General features: G+C 45.3%; 1 protein-coding gene and 1 pseudogene across 1 annotated transcript in view; both read right to left on the reverse strand.

Annotated features, from left to right (window-relative positions):
* Positions 1-16,746, reverse strand: part of STUM (stum, mechanosensory transduction mediator homolog) — a 149,217-nt gene that overhangs the window by 20,651 nt on the left and 111,820 nt on the right. The gene's annotated exons all lie outside the window — the stretch shown is intronic.
* On the reverse strand, positions 4,061-4,171 carry LOC141141926 (U2 spliceosomal RNA; annotated as a pseudogene).

Genomic DNA, 16,746 nt, shown 5'->3' on the forward strand with positions numbered 1-16,746 from the left:
TACCCCCTTCCTGACCAGAGCACTTTTTACAATTTGGCACTGCGTTGCTTTAACTGGTCATGCAATGCTGTACCCAAACAAAATTTGCGTCCTTTTTTTCCCCCCCACAAATAGAGCTTTCTTTTGGTGCTATTTGATGACCTCTGTGGTTTTTATTTTTTGCGCTATAAACAAAAAAAGAGGGACAAATTTGAAAAAAAAAAACATTTTTTACTTTTTGTTATAATAAATATCCCCAAAAATATTTTTAAAAAACAAATTTCTTCATCAACTTAGGCCAATATATATTCTTCTACATATTTTTGGTAAAAAATTGCAATAAGCATATATTGATTGGTTTGCGCAAAAGTTATAACGTCTACAAAACTATGGGAAAGATTTATGGCATTTTTATTTATTTTTTGATGGCAGCAATGCGTCTTAAAAAGTTGGGACAGGGCCATGTTTACAGCAGTGTATCATCCGCTCTTCTTTTAACAACACTCTACAAACGTCTGGGAACTGAGGAGACCAGTTGTTAGAGTTTTGGAAGAGGAATGTTGTCCCATTCTTGCCTGATATAGGATTCTAACTGCTCAACAGTCATGGGTGTTGAAATATTTTCAATTGGTGAAAGGTCTGGACTGCAGGAAGGCCAGTTAAGCACCCAGACTCATCTACTACAAAGCCATGCCATAAATGCACTATGCAGTTTAGCATTGTCCTGCTGAAATATGCAAAGCCTTCCTGAAAAAGGCATCTGGGTGGGAGCATACACGGTTCTAAAACATGGATATACCTTTTACCATTGATGGTGCCTTTTCAGATGTGCAGACTGCCCATTCTATACGCACGAATGCCCCCCCCCCCCCCCCCCATACCATCAGAGATGCTGATAACAAGCCAGAAGGTCCCTCTCTTCTTTTGTCCGGAGGACGCGGCCCCCATGGTTGCCAAAAATTTGTCAAATTTCGATTCGTCTGACCACAGAACAGTTTTTCACTTTGCAACAGACTATTTTAAATGAGCTTTGGACCAGAGAAGATGGCGGTATTTCTGGATCATGTTCAGATATGGCTATTTCTTTACCTTGCATTTTTGGATGGCACAGTGAACTGTGTTCACTGACAGTGATTTTTGGAAGTATTCCTGACCCCATGCAGTGATATCCATCACAGAAGTGTGCCTGTTTTTAATGCAGTGCTGTCTGAGGACCCAAAGATCACGGGCATCCAATATTGTGATCAGCCTTGTCCCTTGTGCACTGATTTCTCCAGATTCTCAGAATCTTTTGATGATGTTATGTACTGTAGATGATGATATAAAGTATTTTGAGGAACATTATTCTGAAATTGTTCGACAATTGTTAAATACAGCTTTTCACAGATAGGTGAGTTGCTGCCCATCTTTACTTCTGAGACACTCTGGCTCTAAGATTCTTCTTTTATAACCAATAATGTTACTGACTTGTTGCCAATTAACCTAATGAGTTGAAAAATGTTCATCCAGCTCTTCCTTGTTAGTACCACTTACTATATCAGCTTTTTCCCTGTCCTAACTTTTTTGAGACATGTTGCTGCCATCAAATTCAAGATTGCCTTATTTTTTTCTTAAAATTATACACTTTTTCAGTTTAAACATTTAATACGTTTTCTATTGTGAATAAAATATGAAATTTGCAAATTGATGCATTCAGTTTTTATATAGCTTTTACACAGTCACAAATTAATACTCTTAAAGCGGACCTTTCAAAATTTATATGTAAGTCTTATTTTTATTCATTCCCTCCCTCACCCCCTTACATAATTACTTGCTTTTTTTTTTTTTAGTCCCATCTCCACCCGCAGCATCCTGGAAAACATTGGCACATCCCAGAAGGCTGCAGGACTGCAAGTACTGTAATCTTGCGATATTTCACACCTACATAGAGGACACCATGGCAACATGTAAACAAATCAGAGGCAACTAGTTCTCATTCTGCACATGAGTGAGATTTAGGCAGGCTAATGGATGGAGCAAATTAGCTGGATTCTCCCATCAACACAGACAGTGTTGACAGGGGAATCGCTCCCGCAAACCATTGTGTATTAGCCATTAGCGATAATAACTATCAATTGATCAACTTGGGTACATTCAGCCTGACTATACATGGTTCAAATATCAACAGGAACCAGCCAAAACCGTCTATGGCCGGTCTCCAAGTTCCTGGCTGTGAACACCAGGAAGTGCCAGCCAACTCCCAAATCCAAGATAGCGGTCTGGAATCGAAATAATGCTGACAAAACTGCGGCAGTGAAGAAGACTTGTAAGGATGGAAATTTTTGTAATGTTAATATTTATGGCTGTGTCTGATTTGAATATTTCAGTAAAGGTGGAATGTCCTCTTTAAATAAAAAAAAAAAACAAACAAAATTAAAAACAATTAAATTAAATGGAACAAAAAGCATTTAAAGCATTTTAAAGTGGATGTGAAGCCACTGAGTGGTTTTTCTACCATCCCCTCTGTTATAGTAAATGAGGTGCCCAGTGTATGTGGTTTTTAAAAAATAAGCCACAATATACCTTATTCTATAGCACTGCTCAAAGCTCACGTGACTGGCCGCCTCTCTCCTCTCTCATTCTGACAGCAAAGCGGGAGGGGCCGAGAATCCTCAACTGAAGTCAGCCAGGAGGAGAAGAGGAGGAAAGAGGCGACCAGTCAGGTGAGCGCTGAGCAGCACTATGAAAAAGGTATATAGTGGCTTATTTTTTTTTTAAACATATACACTGGGCACATTATTTACTATAACAGAGGGGATGATAGAGAGAACACTGAGTTATGATATCAGCAGGAGGGGAGGGCTGGGAAGCGGACGGAGCTGACAGGCAGGGAGGGAGGGAGGAAGAGGACAGAGGAGAGCTGCGGATGACGGAGGCACACAAACTGACCACGGTGTCGGGGGTCAGCAGCCATGATAAACTGTGGTCAGTTTACAGGGGTGAGGGCAGAACCAGGTAGGATCAGCCAGGTTTTTTTTTTTTTTGAAAGACCATGGCGTGTGAAACACACTCAAAGACTTCAAAGATTTGCCAAAAAAATGTGCACACACATAAAGAGTGAAACACAAAAAAGTGCAACGGGTACACAAGCCCTCCAAAATCAGAGGGCCTTGCCCTGAATCCCCCGGGTTGTTAGGCTCCTGACTGGGACAAGGGTACTTACACTTGGTCCATCTGGCCGAAACCAGACAGACACCTTTCTCTGGAGGGACTGCTGAAACAGACCCCCCCAGTACTCAGTGGGGCTCCCCCAAAGGGAGACCCCATGAGAGAGGGTGAAATAAGCCAGAAGGCCATGTCCATCCCCTCCCAAGACTTTCAGGGCAGGCCCGAGGACCTGCAACCCTATCAGTCACACAGTGCAAAACCGTGTACAAACAAAAAAATACAAAAACGTGACACACAAAGGAAATTAATAAAAAGAAAGTGGGGGAGAAGGAAGTAGAGGCGAGTGAAAAGGTGGCCATTGTGCAATACAATGGCCAGGAATAAAAAATTCCTCCGGTCCCAGCCCAGGAGGCAGGTGCAAAAAAAAAAAGCGTGTAATGGTGCAGTGACCGTGGTGCCTTAAATCAAAGTGACCCTCACTCACAGTGATCTTCAGGCACCCCTGGACTGCCACTCTAGGGGCACATACACCATAGGCTTTTGTGACCAACTCTGACCAACGATCCAGACCACAGCAGCCCCCACCCCAGTCAGGAAGGCCTGAAGTTCTGGAAGCTTGGGGAGAGCCCGGACCTCAACAAGCTCAACCCTCGCTCCCATCACTCCTACCTAATTACATTCGGGAAGTACTAACCACTCCGCCCCTGTGCTATAGGCGAGCAAGCGTTCTCTCCCGAAAAACTGTCCGGAGCTAGAACTACCCCAATCTAGGCCAGAAGGCCAGGGACCCAACCCTCTGGATCAGACCCATATGCAGCACCCATCCTCACCAGGAGCACCCTTCCGGACGGCTCAGACTCGACCATGCTAACGCCGGCAAAGGACGCCAAGACCCTGGCCACTACCAAACTGCCCTTCCAGGTGCAATGACACCATTGGATTTGCATCTGCCTTCCCCACACTCGGGAGTGACGTCAGTGCCTCCTCTGGCAACTGATAAGAACAGATACCACACTTGATCTTAGCCAAAAGGCCGAGAAGCAACTTAAGTTATCTTGGTAAAAAAACAAATACAAAAAAGCATCATGTAGGTGCCTGATCATTTCCAGTCTGGTCAGTCATTGTCTGCTCGTAAATACACAAAATAAAAGGAAAATAGTGTCTGCCTGCGGTTGGACTTAAAGTGATTAGCAATAATCCCATCATTAGCAGCATTAAGCAAAGTGCTACAATGCTGTGATATCAATATATTTTAATTGGCTTTCAGACTGGCAGAAAGCACTCGCTGACGCTGTACTAACCAAACTTGCTGCAGTATACAAAAGCTCTCACAATATTGATAGTGAAAATCCTTGTACGAGTGTAGTGGGGTTCTACCACTGTAAGTGCGACTATGTACCCCAAGGTCACAGGGCAATGTACAACTGAGAACCCTGCCACACTTTCTGTCCTATGGCACATGTTCACCATACTGTATCTATAATGGAGCAACGTGGTCACCATAGGCTGCCCACATGATTTGGATTGTAAACAAATCCTCTTCTCTTCATCCCCATTTGTAGTATACAGAAGATAGCTTGTAAGAAATATAGGTTCACAGGATGTGATAAGGACACCGCATTTATGGCAGGATCAAAGGTATATACTTTAAAATAAAAATTCTTTAACCACTAGCAAATTGTACTGGATTGGGTGCAACAATTACGGGTCAGAGCCATCCACTGATGACAATATAATTCAATATAATTTATAATGGAAACTTAAAATGTAATTGAAGTCTAAACATTTATTATTATTATTATTATTATTATGTGTTTTATTACTAATTTATTGCAATAAATTTAGACAGTGCGGTTACAATACAATTCTTAACAAGAGGGTTTGTTTTTCTTGGAATGTGGAATAATGTTTTTGCCATGTCATTGCTGGGGAGATTAATTCTCTGTTAGTTCTGCTTAGCATTATCACAGCCAGACAAAGTGATGGGAAATCCAAAACAGTTTAGTCATCAACGGAACAGGAGGTAAAAGGAAACAGCAACAGTGACAGCTGTTAAGAGGTGACTTTCTCTCTGACTGAAGAGATTTCCTTGTACTTCCTCTTGTGTCTACAGGACAGGAAGTAAAGGGAGATCTGCTCAATGGGACACACAGAGCAAAAATAAATATATAAAAACTGGAAAAAATTCAGTTTTCAGCCAGAGTTGGGTTTAGAGATGGGCTTGCCCCTGTGCTTTGCCCATGCATGGCAAAATAATAGGTTTCTTTTAAATGCCCCCTCCTACCACTGGCAGAAGTTTAAGCCTAGTACACACGGGCTGAATGTCGGCCGGCATCAGCCGGTTCAACAGAAACCGGCTGACATTCGGCCTGTGTGTATGGCAGCCGGTCTGACTGGATGAGTAATTGTGTGAATGATCAGGCATTGGGTAACTGTAACTTGAAGTTTACTAAATAGGTGCAGAGTGAGATATACAATGCAAACAGGGTCAGAACGAGAATGGGGGTGTGTATGTGTAAACACACAAATCCCGGTTCTCTCAGGGGAGAGGATAGAGAGCGGTATTCATACTACGTATGAACACCGCTCTCTCTCCTCCCCTAGTCAGTCCCATCGCCCCTACAGTTAGAACATACCTAGGGAACACAGTTAACCCCTTGATCGCCCCCTAGTGTTAACCCCTTCCCTGCCAGTGTCATTTATACAGTAATCAGTGCATTTTTATAGCTAGTGCTAGTGTATCCAAAATGTCTTGGCATGCTGACGCCTTAAAGGGGTTGTAAAGTCAGAAGGTTTTTTATCTTAATGCATTCTATACATTAAAATAAAAAGCCTTCTGTGTGCCGCAGCCCCCCTAATATTTACCCGAGTCCCATCTCTGTCCAGCAATGCCCACGAGTGTCTCAGCCATCCAGGACTTTGTCAATCAAAGTCAGTTAGCCAATTGGGAGAGAGAGGGGGCAGGGCCGAACCACAGCTCTGTACCCGAATGGATACACAGGGCTTGAAGCTTAGCTCGGGTGCCCCCATAGCAAGCTGCTTGCTGTGGAGGCACTCAACAGGAGGGAGGGGCCAGGAGCTCCAGCCAGGGACCCGAGAAAAGGAGGATCCGGGCTGCTCTGTGCAAATCCACTGCGACAGAGCAGATAAGTATAACATGTTTGTTATTTTTATTAAAAAATTAAAATGAAGACTTTACAATCACTTTAAGAGTTTCCTTCCCTGGAACTAAGGGGCCAAGCCCAATCCCTGAAAAACAACCTCATACCATAATCCCCCCTCCACCACATGATTTGGACCAGTGCACAATGCAAGGTCCATAAAGACATAAGCGAGTATGAGGTGGAGGAACTTGACTGACCTACACAGAGTCCTGACCTCAACCCGATGGGCCAACTCAATATTGTACCCTATAATATAGTGTGTGTGTCACTGCTCCCAAAAATGTGTCAAAAGTGTCCGATTTGCCTGCCGCAATATCGCAGTCCCGATAAAAATCGATGATCGCCGCTATTACTAGTAAAAAAAATACCATAAAATGCCATAAATCTATCCCCTATTTTGTAGACGCTATAACTTTTGCGCAAACGAATCAATATACGCTTATTGCGATTTTTTTTACCAAAAATATGTAGAAGAATACATATCGGCCTAAACTGAGGGAAAATGTTGTTTTTGTTTTTTATTTGGTTTGGGATATTTATTATAGCAAAAAGTAAAAGATATTGTGTTTTTTTCAAAATTGTCACTCTTTTTTTGTTTATAGCACAAAAAATAAAAACCACAGAGGTGATCAAATACCACCAAAAGAAAGCTCTATTTGTGAAAAAAAAGGACGTAAATTTTGTTTGGGAACAGCGTCGCACAACCATGCAATTGTCAGTTAAAGTAACGCAGTGCCGTATTGCAAAAAATGGCCTGGTCATTGAGCAGTCAAATCTTCCGTGGCTGAAGTGGTTAAGCAAGTAAGGGGGCCCACAAAGTAATGTCTGCGGCTCAATGATGTGGCAGTAAAACACATTCTCTATAGGACTCTCTTGTAACAGAGACTAGAGAAACATCAATACATCAATAAACATCAATAAACATCAATAAACAATACAGTACATAAACAGCTGCTTGCTGGAGAGATCTCAGGGTTGGGAACACAGTTGGGGGAGGAGGATATTCGATACTCTCTTACCACGGCAGACTGGCAGGTGACTAAATCATCTTCCCCTAACATTATAGCATTGGAGGCAATTATAAAGTACTGACCCGATGGTACCTTGTTCCACCAGAGTGGCTAAATATGTTCCTATCTTTGTTTTCGTGGCTGTTCGGAGTTGAGTGATCATTTACATATTTGGTGGACTTGTCCAAAAGTTCGGATCTTCTGGGAGGAAATCTTTGATTTAGCCTCCAAAATGTTTGAGATAAAAATACCTCCTGACCTAACTATTGCTTTACTCAATTTGAAGCCAGATTGCTTGACACACACTCAATTCAAACTTTTCGTTCAGCTCCTTACGGCTGCGAAGCAAACGATTGCAAAAGCATGGAAATCTCCTTCTTTGGTGGTAGCCGAGACAAAAAATAGGATGCATAACTCAATGATTCATGCTAAAATGTCAGCTATAGAAAGGGACCTGATCCCCAAGTTCGAAAAATTATGGCACCCATGGGTACAATTCCATTTACCATCAAATTTCGATGATAAGGTTCTCCTGCCTTGGTAGATGATGTATGAATGGACTTGTTATGCTTTGTGATGGCGTTTGGATTCCCCTGATGGACTCCCCTCCCCTTCCTTCTCTTCTCTTTTCTGCTCCTTTCTTCTCTTCTTTTATGGATTTCTATCCTCCCATCTCTTCTTATTATTATATTGAAGCTCCAGATCCCTTAAACTAAGACTTTCTTCCTCAGCTTATTTATTCTATTTTCAGCTGACTTGAATAACTATTTTAGTATTAGCCTAGATTCTTATACAACTTTTACCAACGTTCATATTACATTTTTGGTTACATATTATATGTTTAGAAAGTCTATTAACCTAATAGTGATGAGCTTTATTTCTGTTTGTCGATCATTATGTTTTCTGAAAATATCTGTAATGTCCTTAATGAACCAAATAAAAACCATTTGACAAGGGAACACAGTTGGGTAGCTCAAGGAGTTTCAGGGCCACTACCGAAGGCAAGTGGCTGGAGATGCACGGCCACCCCACTTGAAGTGTAGTACTTTGGTAGCAATTGGAGAAGTGCTCTCTACAGTGGCTGGGTCTTCTGTAGAAGCTTCATGCTATTGAGCTCCTAGTATAAATTATTCAGTGCTCAGGTAAATGTATACAATTCCCTATGAATACCTCAGCAGCTGGAGATCTTTGCACCCCTGGACAAGTATCATAAATATGAGTATATATACACAAGAGCTTATATATCAGTGTCCATAAAAGTATTCCTATACATACTGTATGTGCAATGTGCAATACCATAAAGTACATAATAAAAAAAAGTCCAAAACAAAAATACTTCTGTGCAATACTTTTTCTGTTTCTTCCTCCTTTATAAAAAATTATAAACTCTCACCAGATATTTTGACCCTTTGTGAATTCATGGGTCATATAGAGCTTGAGGAAATCACCAGAATCTCAGAATCAGTGCTCCTCAGCTCTGCATTCCCAAAAAATAAAAATGATATAGTGTAGTGCGTCAAAAGATCAGAAACCTTATGTATAAAAATAATTGTACTCACATAAAATAGTGACACTAGGTGAAAATATAAAGATCCCCCCCCCCATGTGCCATACACCGCATGCAGATATACTCTTACCAAAACATACAGAAAGAAGAAACAACCCCCTTGGAAATGGGATTTTGAAAGTGACTGGAAACAGTACTCTACTTTACTCTACTGTTTCCAGTCACTTTCAAAATCCCATTTCCAAGGGGGTTGTTTCTTCTTTCTATATAACCTGGGATGTGGTGACTGCTAACAGCTGTTTTCTGTGAATATTGGGTTTCTTTTCTTACCAAAACGTACTGCCCTTCCTTCCCCGGGCCAGATAAAAATGCTCCTTCACACTCCTCCTCAAGGCTGGGTAATCTCCAAAAGATGGCTTGCAATACCCCTTTAATAAACAACCTGCAAAACACGTAATCCCAATTTGAATTTGCGCCGGAGCTTTGCCAAGGCAAATCCAAAACCTTTACTAAAATAACAATAAAGTACTTGTGAGCTGCTAAGTCAATAAAGATTAATTGAGTGAATTGTCCACACATAACACACTCTCAATTAAATGTGTACAAAATTAATGTGAATCAATTGGTGCCACGTTCCACACTCTAATATTTACACAATATACAATGTGAATCAACCTGTGTTTTCACACCTTACCTATAAGAAATAGTGATGCTATTACTTTAAAATAACTACAAGTACAGCAATAGTGATGTAGTGTAACGGTCACAGCCAAATAATCAGACCAGTGGTGATGTGCAATCTCTACTTTACTTAACAGTGAACTTCAACATAAATTGTACCGGAAATCATACAAAACTGGGTATACAGTACAGAACATTAATATGAACCATAAAGAAAGAGGATATAACAATTATACTGCCGTTCAATTAATGTCCACAAGGTGGCAGCAGCGTGTTCTGAGTCCAATCTACAGATAGAAATGAAAGCTTAAGAATCTTACGTGTCCAAAATAGTAATCGTTTGTTCCACAGACTGTGAGCTGAGTGGACCTCCTGCTGACACAAACTTCACGCTGGCACTGCTTTCTACTTGCTTCGGTCAGGGGGTTCTGGTGGCTGGAGATAGGGCCAACTCACTTCATGGACAGCTTCCACCAATGGACTGTAACAGAGTACTCTCCAGTGACTGGGGCTTGGAAAGATGCTGCGTTTTCTTGTGCTCACTGCTGGTGGCCGGCACACCAGACTTGAAAGGGGAGGACCCAGCACCGGGGAACAGCTCACTTGCCCAGCCACTGCTGTCCCATCAGGCAGGATCTCTCTCAGCACAAGAAGCTGGGTGGAGCTGACTTTTATATCCCCCGGGTGTGTCCAGGAGCTCAGAGGATTGTGGGGTGTTGAGTTAAAGGCACCTGCACCAGAATCTGGACAAAGGGGCATCCCACTACAGTGACATCCACTATCAAATGTAAAAAACGAACAATAGTGCTGTAAAGTCTACAGTAATATGAAGTGCCAAGATAATCCTCTTCTTATTTTTCACCACAATGTGCAACTTGCTTCAGGCAATGTGAATTTTCCTTCACCAGATGTGCCCTCACCTGGGATAAATGACCAGCAATATGGTCTGGCTGCACTTTCATCCCACCAAAGGGATCCACACTGATGTTCCAGATATATGGCTAACACAGAAGTTACCACCCCCTCCTTGGTCTCTCTTTCCTCTTTCACTCAGCCAGGTTAACATAAGAAAAACACCCTACATTGTGCTTTATTTTTAAAACAACTGGTCTTTATTACTACAAACGTATGTTAAAACACTCACATTTTAATGGCGCTTGCAGTGCACCAAACGATAATAGCATAAAATAATATTTGAAATCCTCCAGCAGTATATGATACTCCTTAGGTGTTTAGTTACCGCAATTCCTCGTCTCTCCTCACGCCGTGACATCAGCAAGCCCCTCCCCTATGCATTACGCCACAGGGTCACGTGGCTTCCTCAGGGATATGTCCCTGGTGTGAGGAATTGCGGTAACTAAACACCTCGGGAGTATCGTACACTGCTCACATACTATTTTATGCTGTTAATGTCTGGTTCACTGCAAGCACCATTAAAATACTGGAGTAGAAAAGCATGTTCCCTGTGAGCATGCTACAAAGAAGCACTCCTGCCCAAGCATCAGAACTAACACTGGAAAACCATACATTTAGCTGAAGAGCACATGCCCAGCCAACTCTGCATCATTGGTTGCAGTCTCTTTGCATCTTTGTCAGATGCAAAGAGTTGGCAAATGTATATCACCTGGGAATGTCAAGGAATCCAGGCGATTGTGGGAACCCAGGGCATTGTGGGGAGAGGAGTTAAAGAGGCCCTGTGTCTGCCTCTGAGCCTGCACACACCGTATACCTGGAAGTATTAGGTAATCCTTCAGCTGCGGGAACTGACTAGATTAAAGCAGAACTCCGGGATCGGCAAAAAATCCCCCCATTAGTACACCCCCCCACACAAAACACTAAACAGTTCTTACATTTGTGAAATTCCTTACCAATCAAGAAAAACGTTGAATTGAATTTTCAGGAAGTCAGCTCTGCGGTTCAAAAAGTGCTGCCTGTTTTCTAGCAAGGAGGAGGTGGTTTATCAGGGATTGCATCATATCCTCTCCCCTCTCTTTACACTGTCATTAAACTACATTTCCCATCATGCTTTGCATATTGCACTGAATGTGGGAGGTACACTAGGCCTGTGTACACAAAATGTGAACAAGCCCACTTCAACATAAATCACAACTAGGTTTGGCACCTGTCCGGGATTCACCCAGACAGTACGGGTTTGGAATCATGCGTCTGAGACCCGGACACATTATTCAGACTGGACTATGGCTTCCCAGCAAGGTTGGTGGCTGCAGTTGTCTAAGCTGAGAATGTCTGTTACACTCTCTTTTATGCTGCCCAAAGCAAGCACTAACAATCCCCCCCATACACACACAGACGGGAGAGGAGAGAGGGCTCGATCTGCACCTCTTCCCCCCACCCCTACCCCTCTGTGTCTGCCCACACTCCAATCCCCGGCACTGTGCCTCAGAAAAGGAAAGTGTGGGCTGTAAATTTGAAGTCCAGCAGCCTCAGATACATCTAGATGAGAGGTGCTGACTGCCAAGGGGTGAGTGAGCTCACCATCCATCCCTGTCTGTGACTGAAGTCTCCCCCTTCTCTCTCTTGCCTCTGAGTGAGTACACTAAGGTAAATCAGGGTTCTCAGAGCACCCCTTATATCAGAGTTCCCCTCTACACCAGAAGCCACAGTGTTTCCCCTTACATCAGAGTCTTCTCCGTACATCAGAGTTCTCAGTGTTCCCCCTTAAATTAGGGTTCCCAGAGCATCACTTATGTTAGAGTCCCCAGAGTTCTCCCTTACATCAGAGTCTGTCCCCCCTTACAGTGAATGGGAACTCTGCAAGTTCAGATGTAAAAGGGGAACTCTGTAGACTCAGATGTAAAGAGTGACTCTAGTCATTAACCTCATATGATTAGAAATGTTATTTAATAGCAAAATATATGTATAGTTTATACAACAAAAAAAATTGCTGTGCGCCGCTAAAGTGTTCAGGTTTGACTTGAAGAAAAGGTGGCAACCCTAATCATACCCCTCATTCTGCAGCCATACTGCTGAGCACAACACAGACAGTGAGGGGAAATTCTTGTAACTGTAAAGCATGTCTGTTCTCTCCCCTCCAGCCACAGCAGGAGATAAACATATTGCCCTTACATGCTTTATGTAATCACTACTGAACTGTATACAAATCCCATAATTTTATATTATACACACTGTACTCTGCTGTAATTCACTATTAGAAATATTCCTCCTCATGCAGCTTTAACATCTTTCTAAAAGTAATCAGTGCTTGTATAGTGTATGTGAACACATCCCTAGCTGCACCACAGAAAGAGCCGGGCCATGCCGCTTTACATCAGCGCGTGACACAAGTAAATTTCGGCATGAGAAAAAAACAAAAAAAGTGCAGCGCTAACTTACTTATCAATATCACAATAATGGCAGAACCCTCTAATGTATGGCAATCTCAGTAAGCTTCGATATCACCACAATACCAGTCTCTGTGATATGTAACGTCACATATAATACACATCACACTGAAAATGAGATATAAAAAATGACTGCAAACTTTGCAGGGATGGTGGAAACCTCTCCTACAGATATTTGGCAGTGGATGGTGTCCACTGCTTATCAGTGCAGCCTCATCAGTGCCTATATGTGTAGCCTCATCAGTGCAGCATATCAGTGCTGCCTCATCAGTGCCGCCTCATCAGTGCCGCCTCAGTGCAGCTTATCAGTGCCCATCAGTGCAGCTTATCAGTGCCCATCAGTGTGGTCTCATCAGTGCCCACCAGTGCAGCTTGTCAGTGCTTATCAGTGCAGTGTCACCAGTGCAGCATTTCAGTGCTCATCAGTGCGGTGTCACCAGTGCAGCTTAGCAGTGCCCATTAGTGCCGGTGTCACCAGTGCAGCTTTTCAGTGCCCATCAGTGCCGGTGTCACCAGTGCAGTTTAGCAGTGCCCATCAGTGCGGTGTCACCAGTGGAGCTTAGCAGTGCCCATCAGTGCAGAGCAGGGATAGTTACAGATCCTCCGTATGACAGAGTGCATCTCGGGGTGACAGGTCTGTATGTGAAAGAACCGCTCGTCGTACAGCCCCGCCTTCCTGCACCGGAATTGTGATCGACAGCACAGAGCGCACTGTTGCAATGTACAGGGAGGTGGGGCTGTACAACAAGTGGTGTTTTCACATACGGACCTGTCAGCCCGAGACCCGCTCTGTCATCCTGAGGATCTGTAATGCCGCGTACACACGAGCGGACTTTCCGGCATACTTGGTCCGGCGGACCAGAGTCCGCCGCACAATCCGATCGTGTGTAGGCTCCGGCGGACTTTTTTTTCCCAAAAGTCCGCCGTACCTAGATTTGAAGCATGTTTCAAATCTTGGTCCGCCGGACTCAGTTCCTGACGGAAAGCCCGTTCATCTCGGTCGTCTGTATACTGGTCCGACTGACCAGATACGACGCAAGGGCAGGGTATTGCGTCTCGCACTCGCTGCAATAGGAAAAACACATTTTCCTATTGCGGTGAGCGCGGGGCATACCAGACCCTTAAGTCTGGTATGGATTTTAAAGGGGACCCCCTGCGCCAAAAAAAACAGCGTGGGGTCCCCCCCTAGAATCCATACCAGACCCCGATCCGAGCATGCAGCCTGGCCGGTCAGGAAAGGGGGTGGGGAAGAGCGAGCGCCCCCCCCCCTCCTGAACTGTATCAGGCCGCATGCCCTCAACATGGGGGGTGGGTGCTTTGGGGGAGGGGGCGCCCTGTGGGGCCCCCCACCACCACAAAGCACCTTGTCTCCATGTTGATGAGGACAAGGGCCTCTTCCCGACAACCCTGGCCGTTGGTTGTCGGGGTCTGCGGGCAGGGGGCTTATTGGAATCCGGGAGCCCCCTTTAATAAGAGGTCCCCCAGATCCCGGCCCCGACCCTATGTGAATGAGTATGGGGAAAAAGTGTCAATAATAAAAACACACTACACATTTTTTTAAGTAATTTATTAGACAGCTCCGGGGGGGGGTCTTCTTCCGGCTTCGGGGGTCTTCTTCCGACTTCGGGGGTCCCTCCGGTTCCTCTTCTCCCACCATCCGGTTGGTTCTTCTCCGCTCTCTCTGGCCTCTTCTCCCGGTGTTCCAGTTCTTCTGCCGGCTCCTCCGCTACCCTGTTTCCCCGAAAATAAAACCTAGCGTGATTGTCGGTGATGGCTGCAATATAAGCCCTACCCCCCAAAAAAGCCCTAGTTAAAGTCCTTGTAGGTCTTCTTTTCAGGGTAGGGCTTATTTTCGGGGAAACAGGGTAGGGCTTATTTGGGGGGTAGGGCTTGTATTGCAGCCATCACCGACAACCACGCTAGGTCTTATTTTCGGGGAAACAGGGTATCTTCATGCTGCTCTTTTGCCAGCGGAGGCCCGGACTTCTGGGCTTCTGGGCTTCTTCTCTTCTTCTCTTCTTCCCATGTTGACACGACGTTCTCTCAGGCTGGAATGCTCTCTGAGCACTCCGATGTGACTTATATAGGCGGAGACCCCGTCCCCTTATGCCGTCACAGTGACTGGGCATGCTGGGACTGTGACGTTTTAGGGGGGCGTGGTCACCGGGTGATGTTGACCACGCCCCCCTAAAACGTCACAGTCCCAGCATGCCCAGGGACTGTGACGGCATAAGGGGGCAGGGTCTCCGCCTATATAAGTCACATCGGAGCTCCCAGAGAGCATTCCAGCCGGAGAGACCGTCGTGTCAACATGGGAAGAAGAGAAGAAGCCCAGAAGCCCAAAAGCCCAAAAGCCCAGAAGTCCGGGCCTCCACTGGCAAAAGAGCAGCATGAAGATAGCGGAGGAGCCGGCAGAAGAACTGGAACACCGGGAGAAGAGGCCAGAGAGAGCGGAGAAGAACCAACCGGACGCCGGAAGAAGAGGAACTGGAGGGACCCCCAAAGTCAGAAGAAGACCCCTGAAGCCGGAAGAAGACCCCCTCCCAGGGCTGTCTAATAAATTACTTCAAAAACTTGTGTAGTGTGTTTTTATTATTGACACTTTTTTCCTAGGTAAATGGGTAGGGGTACCATGTACCCCATACTGATTCACATGGGGTGGGGGGCCGGGATCTGGGGGGCCTCTTATTAAAGGGGGCTCCCGGATTATGATAAGCCCCCCGCCCGCAGAGCCCGACAACCAACGGCCAGGGTTGTCGGGAAGAGGCCCTTGTCCTCATCAACATGGGGACAAGGTGCTTTGTGGTGGGGAGGCCTGCAGGGCGCCCCTTTCCCCAAAGCACCCACCCCCCATGTTGAGGGCATGCGGCCTGGTATGGTTCAGGAGGGGGGGGGGGCGCTCGTCCCCACCCCCTTTCCTGACCGGCCGGGCTGCGTGCTCGGATCGGGGTCTGGTATGGATTCTAGGGGGGACTCCACGCTGTTTTTTCGGCATAGGGGGTTCCCTTTTAAATCCATACCAGACTTAAGGGCCTGGTATGCCCCGCGACGGGGCTCGCAAGGTGTCAATATCACCGACAAAAGCGGCGAGATTCACTTCCTTTTCTAGTCCCGTCGTACCCGAGTCACGTTCAAAATGAACGGACTTGTCCATGTGTGAGCAAGTCCGTTCATTCTGAAAGTCCGCCGTAACTCCAGCGAAAGTCCGTCATAAAGACGGGGGGACCTAGCCTGCCGGAAAGTTTGGTCATGTGTAGGAAAGTCCGTCCGTTCAGGTAGTCCGCCGGAAAGGCCGGTGGAAAGACCGTCGGACCAAGTCTGCTAGAAAGTCCGATCATGTGTACGCGGCATAACTCCCCGCTCTGCACTGAGAGAGATGGTGGGCGGGCGGTGGCGGCGAGGGGGGGGGGTGTGTTGCTAGCAGGGAGAAGAAGGAGAACACCACCTCTATGGGCGGCACAGACTGGGGGGCTGTGATACTCCCTCTGCCCACTACAGCGAGCAGGGCGGAATTAGAACTCCTTGCTCACTTTCAGAGGACTACAAGGGGGTGTGTCAGACCGCTGGCTGAGGATACGGGAGAAATAGCAACCAGCGGTCAAACAGGGAGTCACCAGGCAATAATGTTTTTTTCAGCAAGTTCAGCAGGCTATTGAAGAGGAACTACAGAGCTCAGAAGAACATGGCTGACATCGTTGATGAAGGTAGCATATCAGCAACAAGAACATGGAAAAAAGTTTTTGCCCAGAGTTATGCTTTAACAGTAAAAACAAATGGCCACTGCTCTCACCTATAACTTGCCTTTGCAGCAAGGAGCACATGGAAGGGCAACGCATGCAAAACCAAACTAAAGATATTCCCAGCTCAACTTACCAACCAGCCTGCTAACCAACTGA

The sequence above is a fragment of the Aquarana catesbeiana genome, linkage group LG04 (assembly GCF_042186555.1).
Source record: "Aquarana catesbeiana isolate 2022-GZ linkage group LG04, ASM4218655v1, whole genome shotgun sequence".
NCBI lineage: Eukaryota > Metazoa > Chordata > Amphibia > Anura > Ranidae > Aquarana > Aquarana catesbeiana.